The sequence below is a fragment of the Neofelis nebulosa genome, chromosome 8 (assembly GCF_028018385.1).
Source record: "Neofelis nebulosa isolate mNeoNeb1 chromosome 8, mNeoNeb1.pri, whole genome shotgun sequence".
NCBI lineage: Eukaryota > Metazoa > Chordata > Mammalia > Carnivora > Felidae > Neofelis > Neofelis nebulosa.
Window position 1 is genome coordinate 85315405 of NC_080789.1, and position 19190 is coordinate 85334594.

Here is a 19190-nt window from a genome sequence, read left to right on the forward strand (position 1 = left end):
GGCATAGAATTCTATATTGTCTTTTCTTCTTCCTTTTATTTTCAACTACTTTTTCCCCCTTAATATTTGTTTCATTCCAAGCACCTTCTATATTTAACCCTTACGTCAGTACTCGCTTTCTAATACTGTCTGCATCCAAGGTCCATTATGACTACCTGTTGATAGGACAAAATTATCATAAAAAAGGAAGCCACGGTTCACCTAAATCTTAAATGCCTCATTTTTTGGTGTAATGACAGGGAAGAGAAGTCATTTTGGTTAAACCAAGATTTGTGGAATATCTCCTATGTGTAAAATATTTTAATGCAAACATGAAAAGGGCACATTTTTTATCTTCTGGGAACTTACAGTCGGGTGGAGAAAATAGATGCACATATAAATCCTATTTAAGGCTTTGATAATATTGTGGTGAGTGTTACAGATGGAGGGTTTATGGTATGTTATGGGAGTTTATAGAGGAATAGCATCATTTTCTAACTAAGGGAGAAGAGCAAATTTCTAAGCAAATTGTTTTAGAACAGTGCCACTCAAAATGTGGTCTATGTCCCTCCCTTCATTAAGAAACTCTTGCTATGAAAAAAATACTAGCTAAAGTAAACAGGGTGCCTAGTGATAAAGTCAATTTCCATTCTGGGGCAGCTTCTTGTCTTGTTGCAGACTGATGCTTTCAGGACCACTGCTCAAGAGGACTGCGGCGTGCATCCTACATGTATATGCAAATTATAATAAATCAGAAATGAGTAGGGTCAGTTTCAAAAGTGGGACAGTAGAGTGGTTCTTGGAGAAGTTTCAAAGAGAGAGTAGAAGTGAAGGAAAGCTTCCTTAAAGATATGTAAGCTGAGTCTTGAAGGATAGGTGTGACTTGAACATGCAAGATGAGGTAGAAGGAAATTGAAGGGAAGGAGATAGTCTAAATAGACTGAAGGAAAAGAGCTCAATTAGGAACAGTTCTTCTAGGTATGATTGCAAAAGTTATGTTGTGTACACAGGGTACTACTATTGGTGTGTGTGTGTGTGTGTGTGTGTGTGTGTGTGTGTGTGTGAAACCCCAAGTGTATGGTGTATGGTGTATGTGTGTGAAACTACTATTCAGTATGTATGTGAAACCCCAAGCAACTTAGTTTATTCAATTAGAGTGTGCTTTCAAGAAGTCTGGTAAAAGGGAACTAACATTTATCAAACTGTAAATATGGACTAGGAATTATGCTAAGCATTTGCATTCATCATGTCATATAATCTTTATAATCTTCCACAAAGAAAATATCATTATGTCCATTTTACTGATATGGATACCAAAGTGGAGAGAATAAAATAAAGTCACACAGCCAGTAAGAATGGGACTGACTCAAAAGACTATGTTGTAATATAAACAAGTTGAAAAGGCAGATTAAGGCCAGATTGTAAAATGTCTTGAATGCTATCAGAAGCTTGGAGTTTATAATCTCTAATTGTTGGGGAACCATGAAAGTTGTGGATACACAAATGGCCTTATAAAAACCCTATATTGTGAACTAAATATTAATTCATCATTTAGTTTAAACTCTAAATAAGTTAAGTCTAATTCTGGTTTGTTTCTAGACCAGATCCATGGAACCAAAATTGAACCAAGGTTTAATTTCAGATGGAGTGGGAATAAGGGGTGATGGGTGTCCTATTTTAGAAAAGCCTTCAAATATTTTGGCTGATAATTAACTTGTTGGTAGTTTAGAGAAACATATAAAGTGCCAGGTAAGTTCTGTGAAACAAGACCAAACATTTTTTTTGTCTGTTCTATGTCGGAAAACAAAAACCAAAACCAAACCTGTTACGTGTAACCCAGTATTGGATTATCAGAGATATGCACAAGCAAAAGTGAGTAGGTTTTATGAACAGTATGAAAAACGACCAGGAGTATCTATGTTTATTTTTCTTGCTCAAATATGAAAAAAAGTAATTTCCACTTGCTTCAATGGATTTCTAATATATTTACTTCCCAGCCTTAACATTGTTTACTCTGCCAGACCAGTCAGAGTGTAGCAAAATCAAATGAATAATTAAGCATTTTAGAGAGATCAACAAAAAGAAATATTGTCTTGTTCATAGAAATACTAGAGTCATGAGATAGAACAGTTTCTGAAAGCAGAAAAGGCAAAATATGAAAGCTGATTAAGCCAGCTAATACTGAGAACAGTTAAAGCTGTAACACATTTGTTGAAAATTTATTTGTTAAAATATATATATTGTTACACATATGTATATATGTAAAATACACATATATTAGCAATGAAAGCCATAATTTTTATATTAACTGTATGTTTGTATGTAGAATTTTATTTTTACTGTTTCCTTTGTTATTTACACCCAGCTAGAGCTTAATTTACAGATCTGCTTTTCACAGTAAGAGGTATTACTGTCCATTTAGTGGTGGCATAGTGCCTGGAAAAACCTATTTCTTTCCATAGGGACAGACTTAGGCCATTTAATCTATCTCATTGGTGGCAAATAATGCCAATTCTTAGTTTATCTTACTATAAATGCAGATATATTTTGGGGGGTGTGGGGACTATGTAAAAGAAAGATAAAATGATAAGGGTTTTAGGGATGAATAAAGATTGTAGATGAGACAATTACCTGCTGTATTTTCATATATTTATCACTCACAGACCTATAGAAATTTTTTTAATGTTTATTTATTTATTTAGAGAGAGAAGGAGAGAGAGAGAGAGAGAGAGAGAGAGAGAAACTTGCACATGCATGGAAGAGGGGCAGAGAAAGAGAGAGGGAAAGAGAGAGAATCCGAAGCAGGCTCTGCACTGTCAGCACAGAGCTCCAGGCTGAGCTTGAACTTAGGAACTATGATATCATTACCTGAGCCAAAATCAAGAGTTGGATGCTAAACCAACTGAGCCACCTATGTGTCCCAGACCTGTAGAATCTATCTGGCATTAGATCTGAGAGCTCTTTTTGTCCACATCTCTCATTTTGAGATAGGAAAATTAAGAGGTTAGGAGATTTGCTTATGATCAAAATTAATGATTTTTACTTTAATCCTCTATAGCCACGAGAATGTTGGTGCCACTGTAAGGAGAGAAAACAGAAGTGACCTGGTTTGGGTGACAGAATTCGTCTTTGTGTTGGGTTTGAGGTAATGAGAAATCTAGGTAGAATACCAAGTGTTGGAAATAGTGATTGAAACTTCTCTGTCAAGAGATGGGAATGTGAACCTTACCTGCATAGACACAAGATTTGAAGTTGTGAATTTAAGGGGTGCTTAGGTGGCTCACTCGGCTGAGTATCTGACTTTTGATTTTGTCTCAGGTCATGATCTCACAGTTTGTGAGTTCCAGCCCCACATTGGGCTCTGAGCTAACTACGTGGAGCCTACTTGGTATTTGCTTCCCCCCCCACCCCTCCCCTACTTGTTCTCTATCTCTTTCTCAAGATAAATAGAAATAAAACTTAAAAAGAAATCATGAATTTAAAAGAAGAGTCATTTATTCCATAAAAATTGGTTGAGAATTTATAACTCCCCAAGTAAACCTAAGCCAAATTTATTTTGGTTTTTTTTTTTTAAGTTTATTTACTTATTTATTTAGAGACAGATAGAGCAGGCAAATGGGGAAGGAGCAGACTGAGAGAGGGAGGGAGGGAGGGAGAGAGAGAGAGAGAGAGAGAGAGAGAGAGATAAAGAGAGAGAGAAACTCCCGAGCAGGCTCTGCACCACCAGTGCAAAGCCCAATGCCGGGCTCAAACTCACAAACTGCAAGATCATGACCTGAGTTGAAGTCGGAAGCTTAACTGACTGAGCCACCCAGGTGCCCTTAAGCTGGATTTTAAAGCTTTCAGTTATCTTGAAAGAAGCAGGGAAGTAAGAAATTAAGGAGTTCATGGCCTAGGGAAAGCAAGGAGTTAAATTATGGTTGTATCACTAAGTGGCATGGAGAGTGATAGTAAAGAAGTTTGTGTATCATCCAAAGGAGTTATATGTGTTTTTCTTGAAAGTTGGTGCAGGCCACTGAGAGATCTTCAACACACAGCGTCAAGATCATTTTCCTAAGATGGAGAGTTTAGAAAGAGAAATAGGAACTTATGGTTGTTGAATGTTTTAGAGGATTTAAGGTCAAAACAGGCAATGGCTGGGATAAGAATGAACAGTAGATGTTAGGCCATCAGAAAGCTAGGAAAAGAAATCTTCAGTAGTCTCAAATGTTTTGAAGAAGCCATGAAAGATACTGGATTTCACTATTAGAATAATATTTGTATTCTCTCTAGGACCTGGGATACTGCTTGTTAAAAAGTAATCACATGGTTAACGAATTTCATGTGCATGCTTCACTGGTGTGTGTGTGTGTGTGTGTGTGTGTGTGTGTGTGTGTGTGTATGTGTGTGTGTGTGTGTGTTGGGGGGTGGGGTGGGGTTAAAATGTTAATTTACAAGTTTGACAAAACGGCTTAATTTTCATTTGGAAATATAAGTCAAGGAAATTGAAATATAGGATGGAGCTAATTAAAAACAGTATAGAAGACGGAGTATGTTAATAAAGTACCCTATGAAACCAAACTGGTGTATTAGAAATGTCCTATGAGACAGAGTTAACAAATATGGAGACAAAACATGTTTGCCAGAAAATCAGATCAATGTTAATAAAATTAGAACAGTTAGGTGTTTTCAGTCTAATGAGAGACTGTATAGCAAAATGGCAAAAAGCACATTTGAAAGATTCAGAGACATGGGTTCAAAATACTTACTGAACTTGAACAGCTTACACTGAATTTAATGGCTTAAGCCCCCATTTCTGCGTGTATAAAAACAGTAACAATAATACCTACTTCATAGGTCTGTTAGGAGGGATCATAGCCTAGTAAAAACCCGATACAGAGATTGGCACATTTCTAAATTTAATACTTGATGCTTTTATGAGTTTGCTAAGAATATGCCCTCAGGTGCTGAATGAAATCGGAGGTTAATTATAATCAATAAAGAACATTGTAATACACATATATTAAAGGGAAGACTTATCCTCACACATATTACAATCAGGGTGGTATAAACGATGGCCATATAAAAATTCACAGTGACTCAAATTGTCAAGTTTCAGAGTTGACACCCAAGTGAACGTGTTGAAAGCCTCATCATCTAGGTCATTTCAAACTAGATTCTACCACACTCAAAAAATCCTGTGGTCAAATTCTTATCCTTTCCACTAGTTGCATAGTTCTGTGCACAGACCTGCTATTGACTTCCCTGTTACCATACACAAAGCTGCTATTCACAGGAAAATCGGTGGCTCTGTGGAATTGGATAAGAATTTGGCCTACAATGAGTGATTTGAATGAATGAATTTGGAATTGGCAAGAAAATACAAACATATGCCACATTTACTTGGTACATTCATGCCTCAAGAGAACTCAGGTAGCACATAAATTCTGCGTCAAGAGCCAGAGATTTTCAGCAAGAACCAGTTACAAAAGTTAGCCTAAATCTGCCCCAAGTATTTTTGTCATATTCAAAGAACAAGGCAAAAATGTCATATTTAATTACTGCTCATTGGAATGCAAAAGGCTAAGAAGTACCTTCTGGTAAAGTCATATATAGTGCCTACTATTTATAATGCTGCTCTCAGAAGACAGGATTAATAGTCATGGTATAGGCTAATTTAACATATGAGGATTTATTAACTTTTTTTTTGATATACTGTTTTTTAGACCAGTCTTAATTGACTGAATTGATACCTAACTGCTTGCAAATTAAATGCTGTTTTTTGCTTTTTATAGGCAAAATACAACCAAGGTGTGTATGGTGGCCTGCTTGTGTGCTGGCATTAAGTTGGAGGCAGTCTGAACCTTCTATTTTCAGTAGTAGACAGATTTCTTCTCTTGATTATTGCTCATGCAATTTTCAGTACCAGAGACATTGGACCTTTAAAAAGGAAGAGATGTTACATTTTTGACAGCTTTTCTCTTCCACTGACTAAAACAATAAAAATAAACATGAAGCTGTCGGAATGGCCTCTGCATATAATGTCATTTGCATGTGATTTCCTTTGCTTCTCTAGATAATTGAATTTATTCAGGCAATTTATTTTTTAAATGTGTAGTCTTTGTGAATGGAAACATCTTAACTAAAAAAAAAACTCTCTTATTTCCTCTTAATGAAATATATACATGTATGTGTGTATTTCTGTTAGAACCAAGGGAATAGAAGAAAAATAATGAAAACACCAAAAATGTACTATAAAAAATTAATTGAAGAGATGAAATGTGATTCTCATAACCAAACATTCTGTCTTTGCAGTAAATTTCATATATTAAAAAATAAATAAATAAATAAATAAATAAATAAATAAATAAATAAAATAAAACTACCTAAAAGAAAAAAAAAAAAAAAACATTCTGTCTTTGTGTTCACCCTTTGTCTGTGTTCAAGGTCTCTAGTTGCTCAATAGGCGTTTTTAAGTTATTATTTCCCTTTTTGATGTTGCTAAGTATAATGAATGGATAGCAAAGGACTTTTGTAAGAAATCTCTGCATCTGTATCATCTCAGAGCTGGTGAGCATAGGGGATACCTGTTGGGTTCCCATCCTGAGATTCAGTCTTAGTGTATATATTTCAGGCTTAAAGAGAATGGCTATTTAAATGGGGCTCCATTAATCAAACAATGTAGCTTTATAACACAAATAAAGCTTCTATTATCTTTCTGTGGGATATATAAAGAATATATACCTTGGGGCACCTAGGTAGCTCAGTCGGTTAAGCATATGACTTCAACTCAGGATATGAGATCACGGTTCGTGGGTGCTAGCACGAGTCCCCATCGGGCTCTGTGCTGACAGCTCAGAGCCTGGAGCCTGCTTCAGATTCTGTGTCTCCCTCTGTCTCACTCCCCCTCCCCTGCTTGCAATCTGTCTCTGTCTCTCAAAAATAAATAAATGTTAAAAAAATTTAAAAAATGAATATATGCCTTTATTTTGGACCAGCATTTTTGTGGGTTATGGAGCACCAAGCCAGTATCATTTTGAGATATCAGCAATACCCAAGGATATTCAGAAGTTGGGAATTCAAATTAAATTGTGGAAGAGAGTACATCTTTCCAAAATCCAAACACTACATCTCCTCTCTCTTCTCCATAGGATTTAGTTTAACCTAAATACAATTTCATTTTTTTTTAACGTTTATTTATTTTTGAGACAGAGAGAGACAGAGCATGAACGGGGGAGGGTCAGAGAGAGAGGGAGACACAGAATCCGAAACAGGCTCCAGGCTCTGCGCGGTCAGCACAGAGCCCGACGTGGGGCTCGAACTCACGGACAGCGAGATCATGACCTGAGCCGAAGTCGGCTGCCCAACCGACTGAGCCACCCAGGCACCCCTACAATTTCATTTTTTATACATATACCCCAACAGCTTCCCTAGATAGTAGTTTATAAATGGGGAAAAAGCACCATCACCTCTTACATTTACATCTGTGATCACAACTTAATAAAGCGCTCAGAGCATAGGTTTTTGCAGAACGTTTTGATGGTGATAATTTTCATTGTAGTTTTTCCCCCATTCTGACTCTAACATCAATATGGTAAGAGTTTTAGGATTAAACACACAGCACCAAGAATTCAGTATTTAAAAGCCTATTCGTTATAGATAAGGGAAAGATGTGTCAGTTTCTAATAATCTCCTTTATTTTTACAGTGGTATCTTTTTGTCCTTTTGCCTTATTCCCTAGAATACCCCCAATATTTTATTCTAGCATTTTTTTTCTAGAGTCTTCTCTTTTTCCAGTTCTCTGTTTTGCATATTCTCTCGTTGTTATTTCCATGTATGCATTTTTCTTTACAAAACATCTTTCATCCTTGAAAATCTAATTATAAATAACCATAAAGTTTCAGAAATGTACATGGTAAACCCGAGTCACTGGAAGAGAAGATGATACCCATTTATAACTGTCATTTTTAGACATATGTGAAGAGGGCTTGGCCATTTGTTCTTCTCCCTCAGAAGACACTTTCTAAGAGCTAATTTACTAAAATGGATTTAACCATTCACTGGAAATAAATGGTTCATAAGTCATTATTTTACAACCTTTATGTCTTTATCTGCTTCTTATATTTTGAGGCTCATCTATATTTGAATGTTCTACATACAAATTTAAAGATCTCGAACGATAAACTTATCATTTGAATCCTATTATTTACAGTGCTGTGGCCAGAAGTAGGCTAACACTCATGTTATGGACTAATTTAATTATGTAGATCTATTTATTTTTTTTGTAGATATATCGACTCTATTTAATAATCATCCCTGTTGGTTATTTTAATAATCATCCCTGTTTGGCCATTCTGTTTCTGTCTATATCATAATCATTATTTCAACCTCCCAGGCAAGAAATATGTTTATCTTTGACTGTCTCCTCCTTAATTTTCAAGTTACCTAATCCTATCATTACTTGCTTCAAATCGTTTCTAGGATTTGATGGTTCCTTTCAAGTCTCGTGGCTACAAACTAGTGGAAAGCTTTTTATCATCACATATGTGAGATGGTAATGGTTTCCTATTCAGTGGAGATCTTTACTTTCTCTTTTTCCCAATTCATTCTCCACACCACTGCTAATCTTCCTTAGACCTACTTCAAGAGAATCATCCAGTAGAGAATCTAGAATAGTTCCCTTTTGCTTGTCAGGTCAAATGTAAACAATTCTTTTTTTTTAATTTATTTTTAAATTTTTTTTAATGTTTATTCATTTTTGAGAGAGAGAGACAGAGACAGAGTGCAAGCAGGGGAGGAGCAGAGAGACAGGGAGACACAGAATCCAAAGCAGGCTCCAGGCTCCAGGCTCCAAGCTGTGAGCACAGAGCCTGATGTGGGGCTCGAACTCACAAACCATGGATCATGACCTGAGCCGAAGTCAGACGCTTAACCGACTGAGCCACCCAGGCTCGCCCAAATGTAAACAATTCTATTTGACTTTCATAACCCTTCAGAAAATGGTGATGCCTTCTGGATGATGCCTCGGGGAGTGCTGTATCTTACTTCTCTACCTATTTTTGTAGGCTCAAACCAAAAGACTATCTTATCCATAAAGATCGGATAAGTTGAGTAATTAACTCAATCTGTGTGTATAAACACAAATAATAGGGTCTGGAGTACATGATGAATAGTCAGACATATTTTCTGCCTTTGGGGTAGAGAGAGAAAATTAAATAAGTGATCCCAAAGCAGTGTACTAATGCTGTGATAAAGAAGTTTCCACCTTCCTTTGCTTTCCAGTGTTCTCTCTTTTTTAATCTTCTTCTGCATGTATAATTTGCTTCTATACCATTTAGTTATAATTACTGATTTTTGTGTGTGTGAATTTAGATGCCTCTCAAATTTAATTTTAAAGTCTTTGAGGAGAGAGAACAAGCTTTATTTTTTGATATCTGTGGCATCTCTTACCACACCTGAATCAGTTGAAGAAGGCAGTCTTACATAATGATGACCAGCATTGATCCTAAAATTATATAATCTTGGCCTTAATTCTTCAATTTACTATTCCCTACTATTACGTTGGGTGAATTATCCATCAGAGCTTAATTTCCTCATCTGTTAAATAGGAATAACAGTCTGCATGGGATTTCTCTGAGAATCGTAAAATTATGTCCATAAAACTCTCAGAACAGTGTCTTTAAGAACTCCAGGAGTAGTAGCTATAATTTCACTGAAAACATTAGTGAATTTTAAAAGGTTTTGTATATTTGGTCAGGAAAATGCCTAATAGTTTAGAAATGTTTTTACAAGTTTTCACAAGTATCAGACTAAAATGACTAAAATTATATATAGCATTACTCCTATAAATTGTGTGAAAACAATCTTTGCAGAGAACCCAGTATTTTACATAAGGAATGCCAGTATCTCAGGGATTGTCTGTGCTACAACACAGCCTTTATATGAGCACTAAAACAGGCTCAGGAAATTATGTTTTATATTATGAAGAAATAGTTGGGCCAGCGTGGGAATTTTATAAGAGTATGTAGACTGCTTAATGCCTTATCTTTATTTTGGAATGAGAACTGAAGCTGTGCTCTTTAATCTCAAATCATTGCATAAGGTCAAATCCTGCTAAAGGTCCCTTTCGAAGAAAAAGTGTTACTTTTGCTGTGATCATAGTGTTCTATTGAGAGTCTTAATTAGTATAGAAAAATAGGCCTTTAGCTTTTCTTTTTGTTTTTTTGTTTTTGTTTTTGTTTTTGTTTTTGTTTTTGTTTTTTTGTTTTTAATAGGAAGATGGGATTAGTCTAATGACATAACAGAATGAACTGATTTTTGGCTATGAAATCAGTGTGATCTAGTGAGGAGACATACTGGTAAAGGGACTCTGTTCAAGTACTAGAGGAGAGAGGATAATAGGAAAAGTGGAGAGTTAGTTTGTAATCTTTCCTTCCTCATATTACCTTTGTTGCCATTTTGTATTTATAGCGTAAGGGAACTAAAAGGTTTGTTTGCAAGAGAATCTAGCGGTGCCAATGTTCTTGTGAAGAAAAAAAAATCTTGATATGTCTATTTTACAAGAAGAAAGAAATATGAACGAAAAGTAGAAATATGGCATAATTGGTGTCATGTATTTATGAAAAATCATTACTGTAATTCTTTTCAGACTTCAACTTTAAAAAGTTTTATTTCATAATGAGGAGTGATTGAACACTCTTTCCTTGATCATTTCTCTGAGTTATCACTTTGTGGAGAACCAGGAAACTGTGAAATGTGAAGATTGAGTGGCATGATAATGGCAACAAGAGATAAAAAGCACACTAATATCACATGTGTCACATGACAGTTTGTGGACTCTTTTTTTTTTTCCTTAAGATAAAGTTTGTATTAGCTTATCTTTAAAAAATGGTCCACCTTAAAAAAGTTTAAATTAATCTTTTTAAAAATTTTTATTTATTTATTTTGAGAGAGAGAGAGAAAGAGAGAGCATGCTCATGTGTGCACGTGCAAGCAGGGGACGGGCAGAGAGCAACCAAGAGAGAATCTCAAGCAGGCTCCACGCTGTTAGCCCAGAGCTATAGACAGGCTTGATCTCATTAACTGTGAGATCATGACCTGAGCAGAAACCAAAGGGTTGGGCATTCAACCGACTGAGCCACCCGGGTGCCCCTAACTTAATCTTTAAAAAATTGGTTCCATGAATGCAGTTTTATTTTAGCAGAAAGAACTATGAAGTTACATAAATGTGCAAAAATACTTTTTTTTTTTTTTTTTTTTGGTGGGGTAGGTGGGGAAAGGGGTTTGTCTCTTGTTAATATCTTCTCCACTTTCCTAGTAAAGAGACTGGCTTTTTCTATATTTATTTTTATATATTATGTGTTTTGTTCATGGTTATATCCTAATATAATGCTTAGAGCTTAATTTAACAAATACTTATATAGCTCTTGTCATTTCCCAGTTACCATTTTTATGAGTTTTATGATTTGTAATACCTGTATTAACTCATGTAGTCTCCTAACTCCTATAACTCATTATTTTGTAACTCATAGTCCACTAACAACTCATTGAGGTAGATACTAGTATAATCCCCATTTTATAGATGAGGAAACTGAGGCACAGCAAGATTAAATAACTTATCGAGGGTCACACAGCTGGTTAATGGTGGAACTAGGATTTGAACCAAAGCTATTGGCTTGATTCTCTGTGCTTAGATGCCATCATTAACTGCCTTACAAGTTAGCATTCAAAACATTTATGTTACATGGATGAAAGAGAAAATTGAGTGAATGAAATAATATTTATTTTTTAGTAAGCATTCTCATTACTGTTAAATTCTAGAGATCAATGATACTGCATAATAGTACATATGAATTACTTATCATTAATTATCCCCTTTCATAGATTTGGAAACTGCGGTTTGGAGAGTTAAGGTAACTTGCCAAAGGTTGTATAGTTAATAAATGACAGAGCCTGGATTTGAACTCAAACATCTTGACTCCTGACTCCGGTTTGCTTAACCAGTGCTTTCTACTGCTTTGCTGACATCATGTTATACTGCATGGAGGATCACGGTTTATTTCACATATCACTGAATATGTAGTCAGTTCCCAATTATAAATTATGTTAGCAAACACTTAGCTTATTAATTTTACTGGGGGTCTGCTCTGTATAAGAAACTGTGTCCATTGCTCGCCATTTCCTAAACGGATCACTATTTGAAGAATTCCTCACATTTCATTTCTTCCTCCAGACTCAGAGTGAATAGGCATTTAGTCAAGTTTATTAACAACTATTGTAAGGATGCTCTGGAGGCTTCTTAGGAAAATGATAGATGAATTATTATATGCAATTAGTGGCTGGTTACAATAAATGTTTTTTTTTCTTTATTTCTTAAAATAGTATTATATAATTTACAATTCTAGTGTTAAAGAAAGTGTTTTGACATGTAACCTAATTTTTATTTAGAAACATCTTATGGTTGACCTTTGAGCCCTCAGGGAAGAGATCATCAAATGTCTTAAAATGTATTTGCTAGATTGTTTAAACACAAGTAAGACACAGCACAGAAATAATCCTCAGGAAGATAATGAGACTGTCACAGCACAAAATGTTCTTTGTTTTTACAGGTTCTATTAGTTAATGTATTAGAATACTCTAAATGCCACTTTTGCTTATTAAGTGGTTTTGAGAGCACATGAAAACATACAGTTTATTCTTGAATGCAGCATTTCTGAGATTCTTAGTAAGTGTGATTCTGAAGGAGTTTTTAAAAAGCAACCATTAGAAACTTCTGCCCGTGTAACATCTACTCTCAGATGAAGATACTTTCCAAAACTGTTTTTCCTATCTGTACAGTCTCTTACTGAGTCAGAAAATTTGCCCTTAAATTTCTGTTTCACTCACTGGAATTAAATTAGATGGCATATATGATATTGGTTTAAAAAACAACAAAGGAAACCTACTATTATTATGTTATTTTTATATTATAAATCAGATTAAACTATTAATAAATTCAAACCACATTTTTAGTACATTTCTTAAAACCATCCATTTCCACAATGCAATTTTGACATAAAGCTCAGATTTTCCAGGAAATCAGCAAACAGAAGCTTGTTTCAACATGTGCCAAAATGACTGTTAAAAAACTAAGTCAACATCATTTCCCTCCAACATATATTGGCCATTCTTACCCTCCACCCCATCACTTCCCCCCCCTGCAATATGTTACCATTCAGCTCTCTTCTGAAACCCATTAAATTCCATTATTTTTGTGATGCATTGTGACCACTGCAGGTTTTAGTCATCTCCCCCTTTGCCTCTCTAACTCTTAGTTTTTTTCCTCTACCAGTAGTTTTCAGGCTTACTGAGTATCGGTCTCCCCTGGAAACCTTGTTAAATCACATAGTTGGGCTTCACCCTCTGAGTTTCTGATTCAGGAAGTCTGGGGTAAGTCCCGAGAAAAATGCATAAAGTACCCTCAGGTGATGCCAGTCATATTGGTTGAGCAGACCACCATCTGAGAACCGTATCTATACAAATTACCTGTCTTGTATTATTTAGCCCCATGTGAATGCATTTTAAGATAAAATGTGCTTTTAAATGTTTATTTAGTTTTCTGATCAATAATTAAATATGAGCCTAAGCTAACATTTCATCTCCGTGCTTGGCAAAAAAAGAAAAACCAAGTTAGACTTTTGTTGAATTTCCATCCTATTGCACAGGGAAGGAATCTTTAAAAGATTCCATATTTTTAGACTTTGAAGAAACATCAAACAGCTTTCACTTCTTCTGTTTGCACTGTCCAAAACACATAAAAAATTTTGAAATATGGACTAGATCCTATATTTGAAATATAATGGAGCCATTTTTATAAAATAATAATCTTTCACTTAAACTTGATGAGGTCTGTCACTATTTAAAATATTAGATCAGCCCCAAGAGTGGGTTGTGTCTGTATTACAGAGACAGATGAACTTCTAAGGTTTCTGTAATATTCTTTAAAAATTAGAACTAATCAGTATATGGAATATAGAACTTTCTCCATCGATTATAGAGCAAAAAGATGTAGTACATATTTTAGTATTTTAGAATTTCTTCCTATTTTTAAAATTGTGAAGATTTAATGATTTTTAAGGACTGAGAGTACTAATTTTTAGGGAATTTCAATATCTCATAAGACGTTGAAATAATAAATATAAGCAGCCCTTAAAAACTGACTTTGGATTCTTCCAAGACTAGCATCGTATGGTCAGAAACCCCTAGGGAACTTAAAAAAAGAAGCATATGTATCACTTGTTGGTCACTAGATAGATTTATGAACTATTCATCTAATATCTGGAATCTCAATTGGTCTATGTTATACTGATTCAAACTTTAAGAATTGTTGATCTTATAAAACTTGGTAAAGTTTGTTTTTCAAATTCAGTAATTTTACAAAAGTATTATTGGTGGCTTTTTCTAGTATAGAAAGGTGACAAGTCCTGATGAGGTCTGTGTCTAGGTAACTATGAAAATAGGCCCAAACAAAAGTGTTTCTGTCAGGTTTTATTCTGTGAACCACTGGACTTAAATACACATCAGGCAGCTTTTTTTTTTTTTGTAAAGCTAAAGTTTAGAAAAGATTTTAAATTGGATAGCTTTAACACCAGTAGTAATCACAAGTATAACAGACACCCTTCAGAGATCTTACTATAAGTGCTTACTTTTGTTTTATAGGTCTCAGGAACTGACCATATCCTGTTCCCAGAATACTGAATTTGATCATGTTCACCAAAGAAAGACTCTTAGTGTTCTCTGTTGAGCTTTTTTAAGTGTTGGTTTTTGCCTCAGTGTATCCTTCATATGTTTACATTCTGTCTTCAGGAAAATTCATAGTTGAAACTGAACTAATATGCTTTTTAAAACTGGAAATATTCATTTATAAAAGTTAGCAATTTGTTCTGCCTTCCATTTTGAATTCACATGCATGTTATCCCAAGGTGATCGCTGAGTTAAAAAGCCCAAGATTGCCATTAGTAATGCATTCTTTTCTTCGAGGTGTTTATTATTCTTTAAAGTATAATTAAAATACTAATCTCCTTCTAGATGCTTATCTTAGGAACAGTAAAAGTTTCATTTATTAGCATATATATCTTTAGCTAAATTTATCTGAATAAAATATCAATGAAATCTATAGTTTGAGGCTCTTTTTTGCAAGTATTAACTGGTCACGTTAAAATCATCTAATTATATGTATTGATGAGTTTAGAGTATGATTCTGGGAAGATACACATTTAGGTCAAAGCTTCTTGTCCTGAAATCTGTGATTTACAAGAGTTTCTAGGGGATTTTATGGAGACAATTCACATTTGGAACTATGAAAGTAGAAAATTAACTCTCTAACACTGTACGTGTAATTGTGTGTGCAATTGCATGAGTGTGTGTCTGCCTGTTTGCATGTGCATGTGTGTTTGGGAGAGCATCTCCAGCTATCATCAAGAGATCTATAACCCGAAAGGATAATCAATTCAGGGCATCATTAAGAACTTTTATGAAAAACTACCATAACCAATAAAGCTTTAAAATTAATTGCGTATTTACACAATAATCAGATACTGTTTTCTAGTACTAGAGTGAATGTGGCGTCTCCCAACTTGACAGAGCAGGTGCGATTAGTGCAATTTAGTTTCAAAATAGACATTTGTGATAACATATCTTTTCACCTGTTTTTAAAAGAATTTAAGGAATGACCAAATAATGTAGCTTTTTAAATTGAGATATAATTGACAAAATATTTTATTCATTTTAGGTGCACAATGTAATGATTCAATATTTACGTATTATGTGCAATGATGACAATAAGTCTCATTAACATCCATCACCACACATAACCATTTTTTTCTTGTGATGAGAATGGTCTAGATCTACTTTCTTAGCAGGTTTCAAATACACAAACAATATTATTAGCTGCAATCACCATGCTGCACATGACACCCCCAGGACTTAATTTATTTTATAACTGAACATTTGTACTTTTGCCCACCTTTACCCATTTAACCTAAGTAATATGGCTTTGAAGAAATTTTTCAAATTTTGTTTTGCTTTGCCCTGTTGATATTTACAAAAACAGCACATTACCAGAAAAACATGACCATGTTAAAGCTTGTTCATACTTTCTCTAGGTACTGTAGTTCATTTTATGCTACCTCTATGAAATACCAAAAATCATGAACTTGCACTAATGAGAATCTAGTTAAAGATAGTCGAAACTTTCTGTGCTGTGTTTTTTTCCTAAATTAAAAACTTTGTTGTACTAGAAAGGATGCTAGTGATGCCCATACATATTAAGGAGCACCTGGCTGACTCAGTGAGCAGAGTGTGTGACTGGTTTATATATACAATGGAATACTACTTAACAATGAGAAAGAATGAAATCTGGCCGTTTGCAGCAACGTGGATGGAACTGGAGGGTATTATGCTAAGTGAAATAAGTCAGGAAGAGAAAGATACCATAAGTTTTTATTCATATGTGGATCTTGAGAAACTTAACAGAAGACCATGGGGGAGGGGAAGGGGAAAAAAAGTTACAGAGAGGGAGGGAGGCAAGCCGTAAAAGACTTAAATACTGAGAGCAAACTGAAGGTTGATGGGGGATAAGGGAGAGGGGAAAGTGGGTGATGGGCATTGAGGAGGGCACCTGTTGGGATGAACACTGGGTATTGTATGGAAAACAACTTGACAATCAGTTATATTTAATATTAAAAAAAATTCATTCTTTTTAATGGCTCGGTAATATTCCATTGTGTCTGTATACCACATTTTTATCCATTCATTGGCCAATGGGCATTTGGGTTCTTTCCGTAATTTGGCTATTGCTGATAATGCTCCTATAAACATCAGGGTGCATGTGCCTCTTTGAATCTGTATTTTTGTATCCTTTGGGTAAATACCTAGTAGTGTAGTTGCTGGGTCGTAAGATGTTGCTAACTTTTTGCAGAGTCTCCATGCTATTTTCCAGAGTGGCTGCACTCAGTTTAAGAATGCATTTTTTAAAAATTTATTTAAATAAAGATAGATACAGTAAACATATCCCTTCCTTTGTCTCATGGTTGCAACAGTGACAAAGGAGGCAGGATTAGGTAAAGCGTGTTCAAGTGTAACAAAGATTATCAACTTTGTTCTAAAAGTTTAGAACCCTCTTTTATCATTAGACTTTAGAAATCCTGCCTCGCAGTTCTGAGAGCTCTACTGCAAAATATTGAAGCTTGCCTTTAGCACTCACAAAAACTTGCTGAAATATATATTGCTGGTCTGGACCATGAACACTTCTGTTAGTAGACTCTGGATGTTCGCCTGCCAGCAAAGTGAAGAGGAAAATGCAGTCATTACTTTAGGTACAGTAAATGCAATCCCAGGGAGGAAATGGACAATTATAGGACTTTCTTGACTGAAGAGTGCCAGCACTCTTCATCAAGCTATTCACCATGCAAATGAACGGTGGAGTCCCACCCTACAATATCTGGTAACCACATAAAACTGTTAAAGGGATTAACAGTGCTAGAGGCTGAAATGTAATCAGACAGGTGAAATAGCCAGATGAGAAGATATTTGTTCATGAGCTAGCCTTGATAATTAACTTTTAATATTGTTGTAGTAACTGAGTTTAGAATACTTGTGAAATGATGGTAACCTCTTTAAATATGCCCTGCTTTGCAAGGTGTAAAAAATTAGAGACATGCAAAATGGGATGTTATTTTGTTTTACTTTAGTTTGGAATATTTTCTGATACCTTAATCGATGTGATTGTATATAATTTGGTTGTCTTTCCCTCTACTAAAGATTCTATAGAAAGATATTTGTAGTTTTCAATTATGGGCAACGAAGTGCAGCTGCCAAATTCTTGTTTGTTACGTTTGCCATCACATAATGTGATATATCATATCGTATAATGTGTATAGAATAGAAATGTTCAAAGTGAGGCTAATATTGGGGTTATTCTGCTTTGACCCTGGAAATAAGTGAGAAGAAAGATCTGTGGAAAATGAATACAGAGATTTTGCTATATTCTGATTTGATGATGAAACTGAACTAATGTGTGTTATGGACCATTCATAAAAACATTCCTTAGTTTACTGAATGGATTTGTGATTGCTTTTGTCAGGTGTGTGTGTGTGTGTGTGTGTGTGTGTGTGTGTGTGTGTGTGTTTATGGATTTGCTTGTATTTATGTGTGAGTTTTAAATAAATAATTCTAGAAGTGTACCTTCACTTAGCCCGAAGGGGCTTGTAATTATTACATTGTGCATATTGATTTCCAAATCCAAGTACATTATAAGCTAAGATTCATATATGAAAGTATTATCTATGGAATATTCATTTAAGACATAGTAATGTTTTCTGCATATTCTGTAATGTTTATAAGAAATAGAAACCATTTTGGGTGTAGAATTATAATTTTGAAGATTCTGTTTGCACACATTTCTTACTTTTACTTTCTCCACATTGCCTAGTCTCCCTCAACACACTGATGCTTACACCGTAGCTAATGCCTTGTATTATTATCCTTTAACAAAAAGTCATATGAACATATTATGATTATATTTGTATTGACATCTCTATTTTAATCTGCTTTTAGAAGTTAAAATGACAAATATTTTAGTATATTTTTTAACTAGTCAAATATGTTAGAATTAACCTTAAAAACATTAGATATCAAATCAGTGTGATTTGTCACTGTTCTGGGATCAAGGGATCCTATTAACATGTCTTACAGAAGAAATGTATAAACAAGAATATAATCTATTATTCTGAATATTTGATGTGTGTACATTCAAATATATTTCTATTTTTTTTTTATTTTTATTTTAGAAAGAGAAAGAGAGAGCGGGGAGGAGGCAGAGAGAGAGAGAGAGAGAGAGAGAGAGAGAGAGAGAGAGAGAATCTCAAGCAGGCTCAGTGCTCAGCACAGATTCCAATGTGGGGCTCAATCCCATGACCCAGAGATCATGACCTGAGCTGCAGTCAAGAGTCTGGACACTTAACTGACTGAGCCACCCAGATGCCTTTCAAATATGTTTTAATGGAAACTTTTAATACTCTAGAATTAAGAACTGTACTTAGAGAGAGACTAACTTCCTCAAAGATCTTAGGATACAAGTTTTTTAAGAAATCTGCTTTGTGGGAAGTTAAAGGATTACGGAAGTAAGAGATTATAAAAGGGAAACCTTTAAGTATGAAAATTAATTTTTCTTTATCATTTCAATAACACTCCTC

General features: G+C 34.8%; 1 protein-coding gene across 20 annotated transcripts in view; it reads left to right on the plus strand.

Annotated features, from left to right (window-relative positions):
* SOX5 (SRY-box transcription factor 5) overlaps positions 1–19190 on the plus strand; it is a 1021816-nt gene that overhangs the window by 689194 nt on the left and 313432 nt on the right. The window lies entirely within an intron of this gene.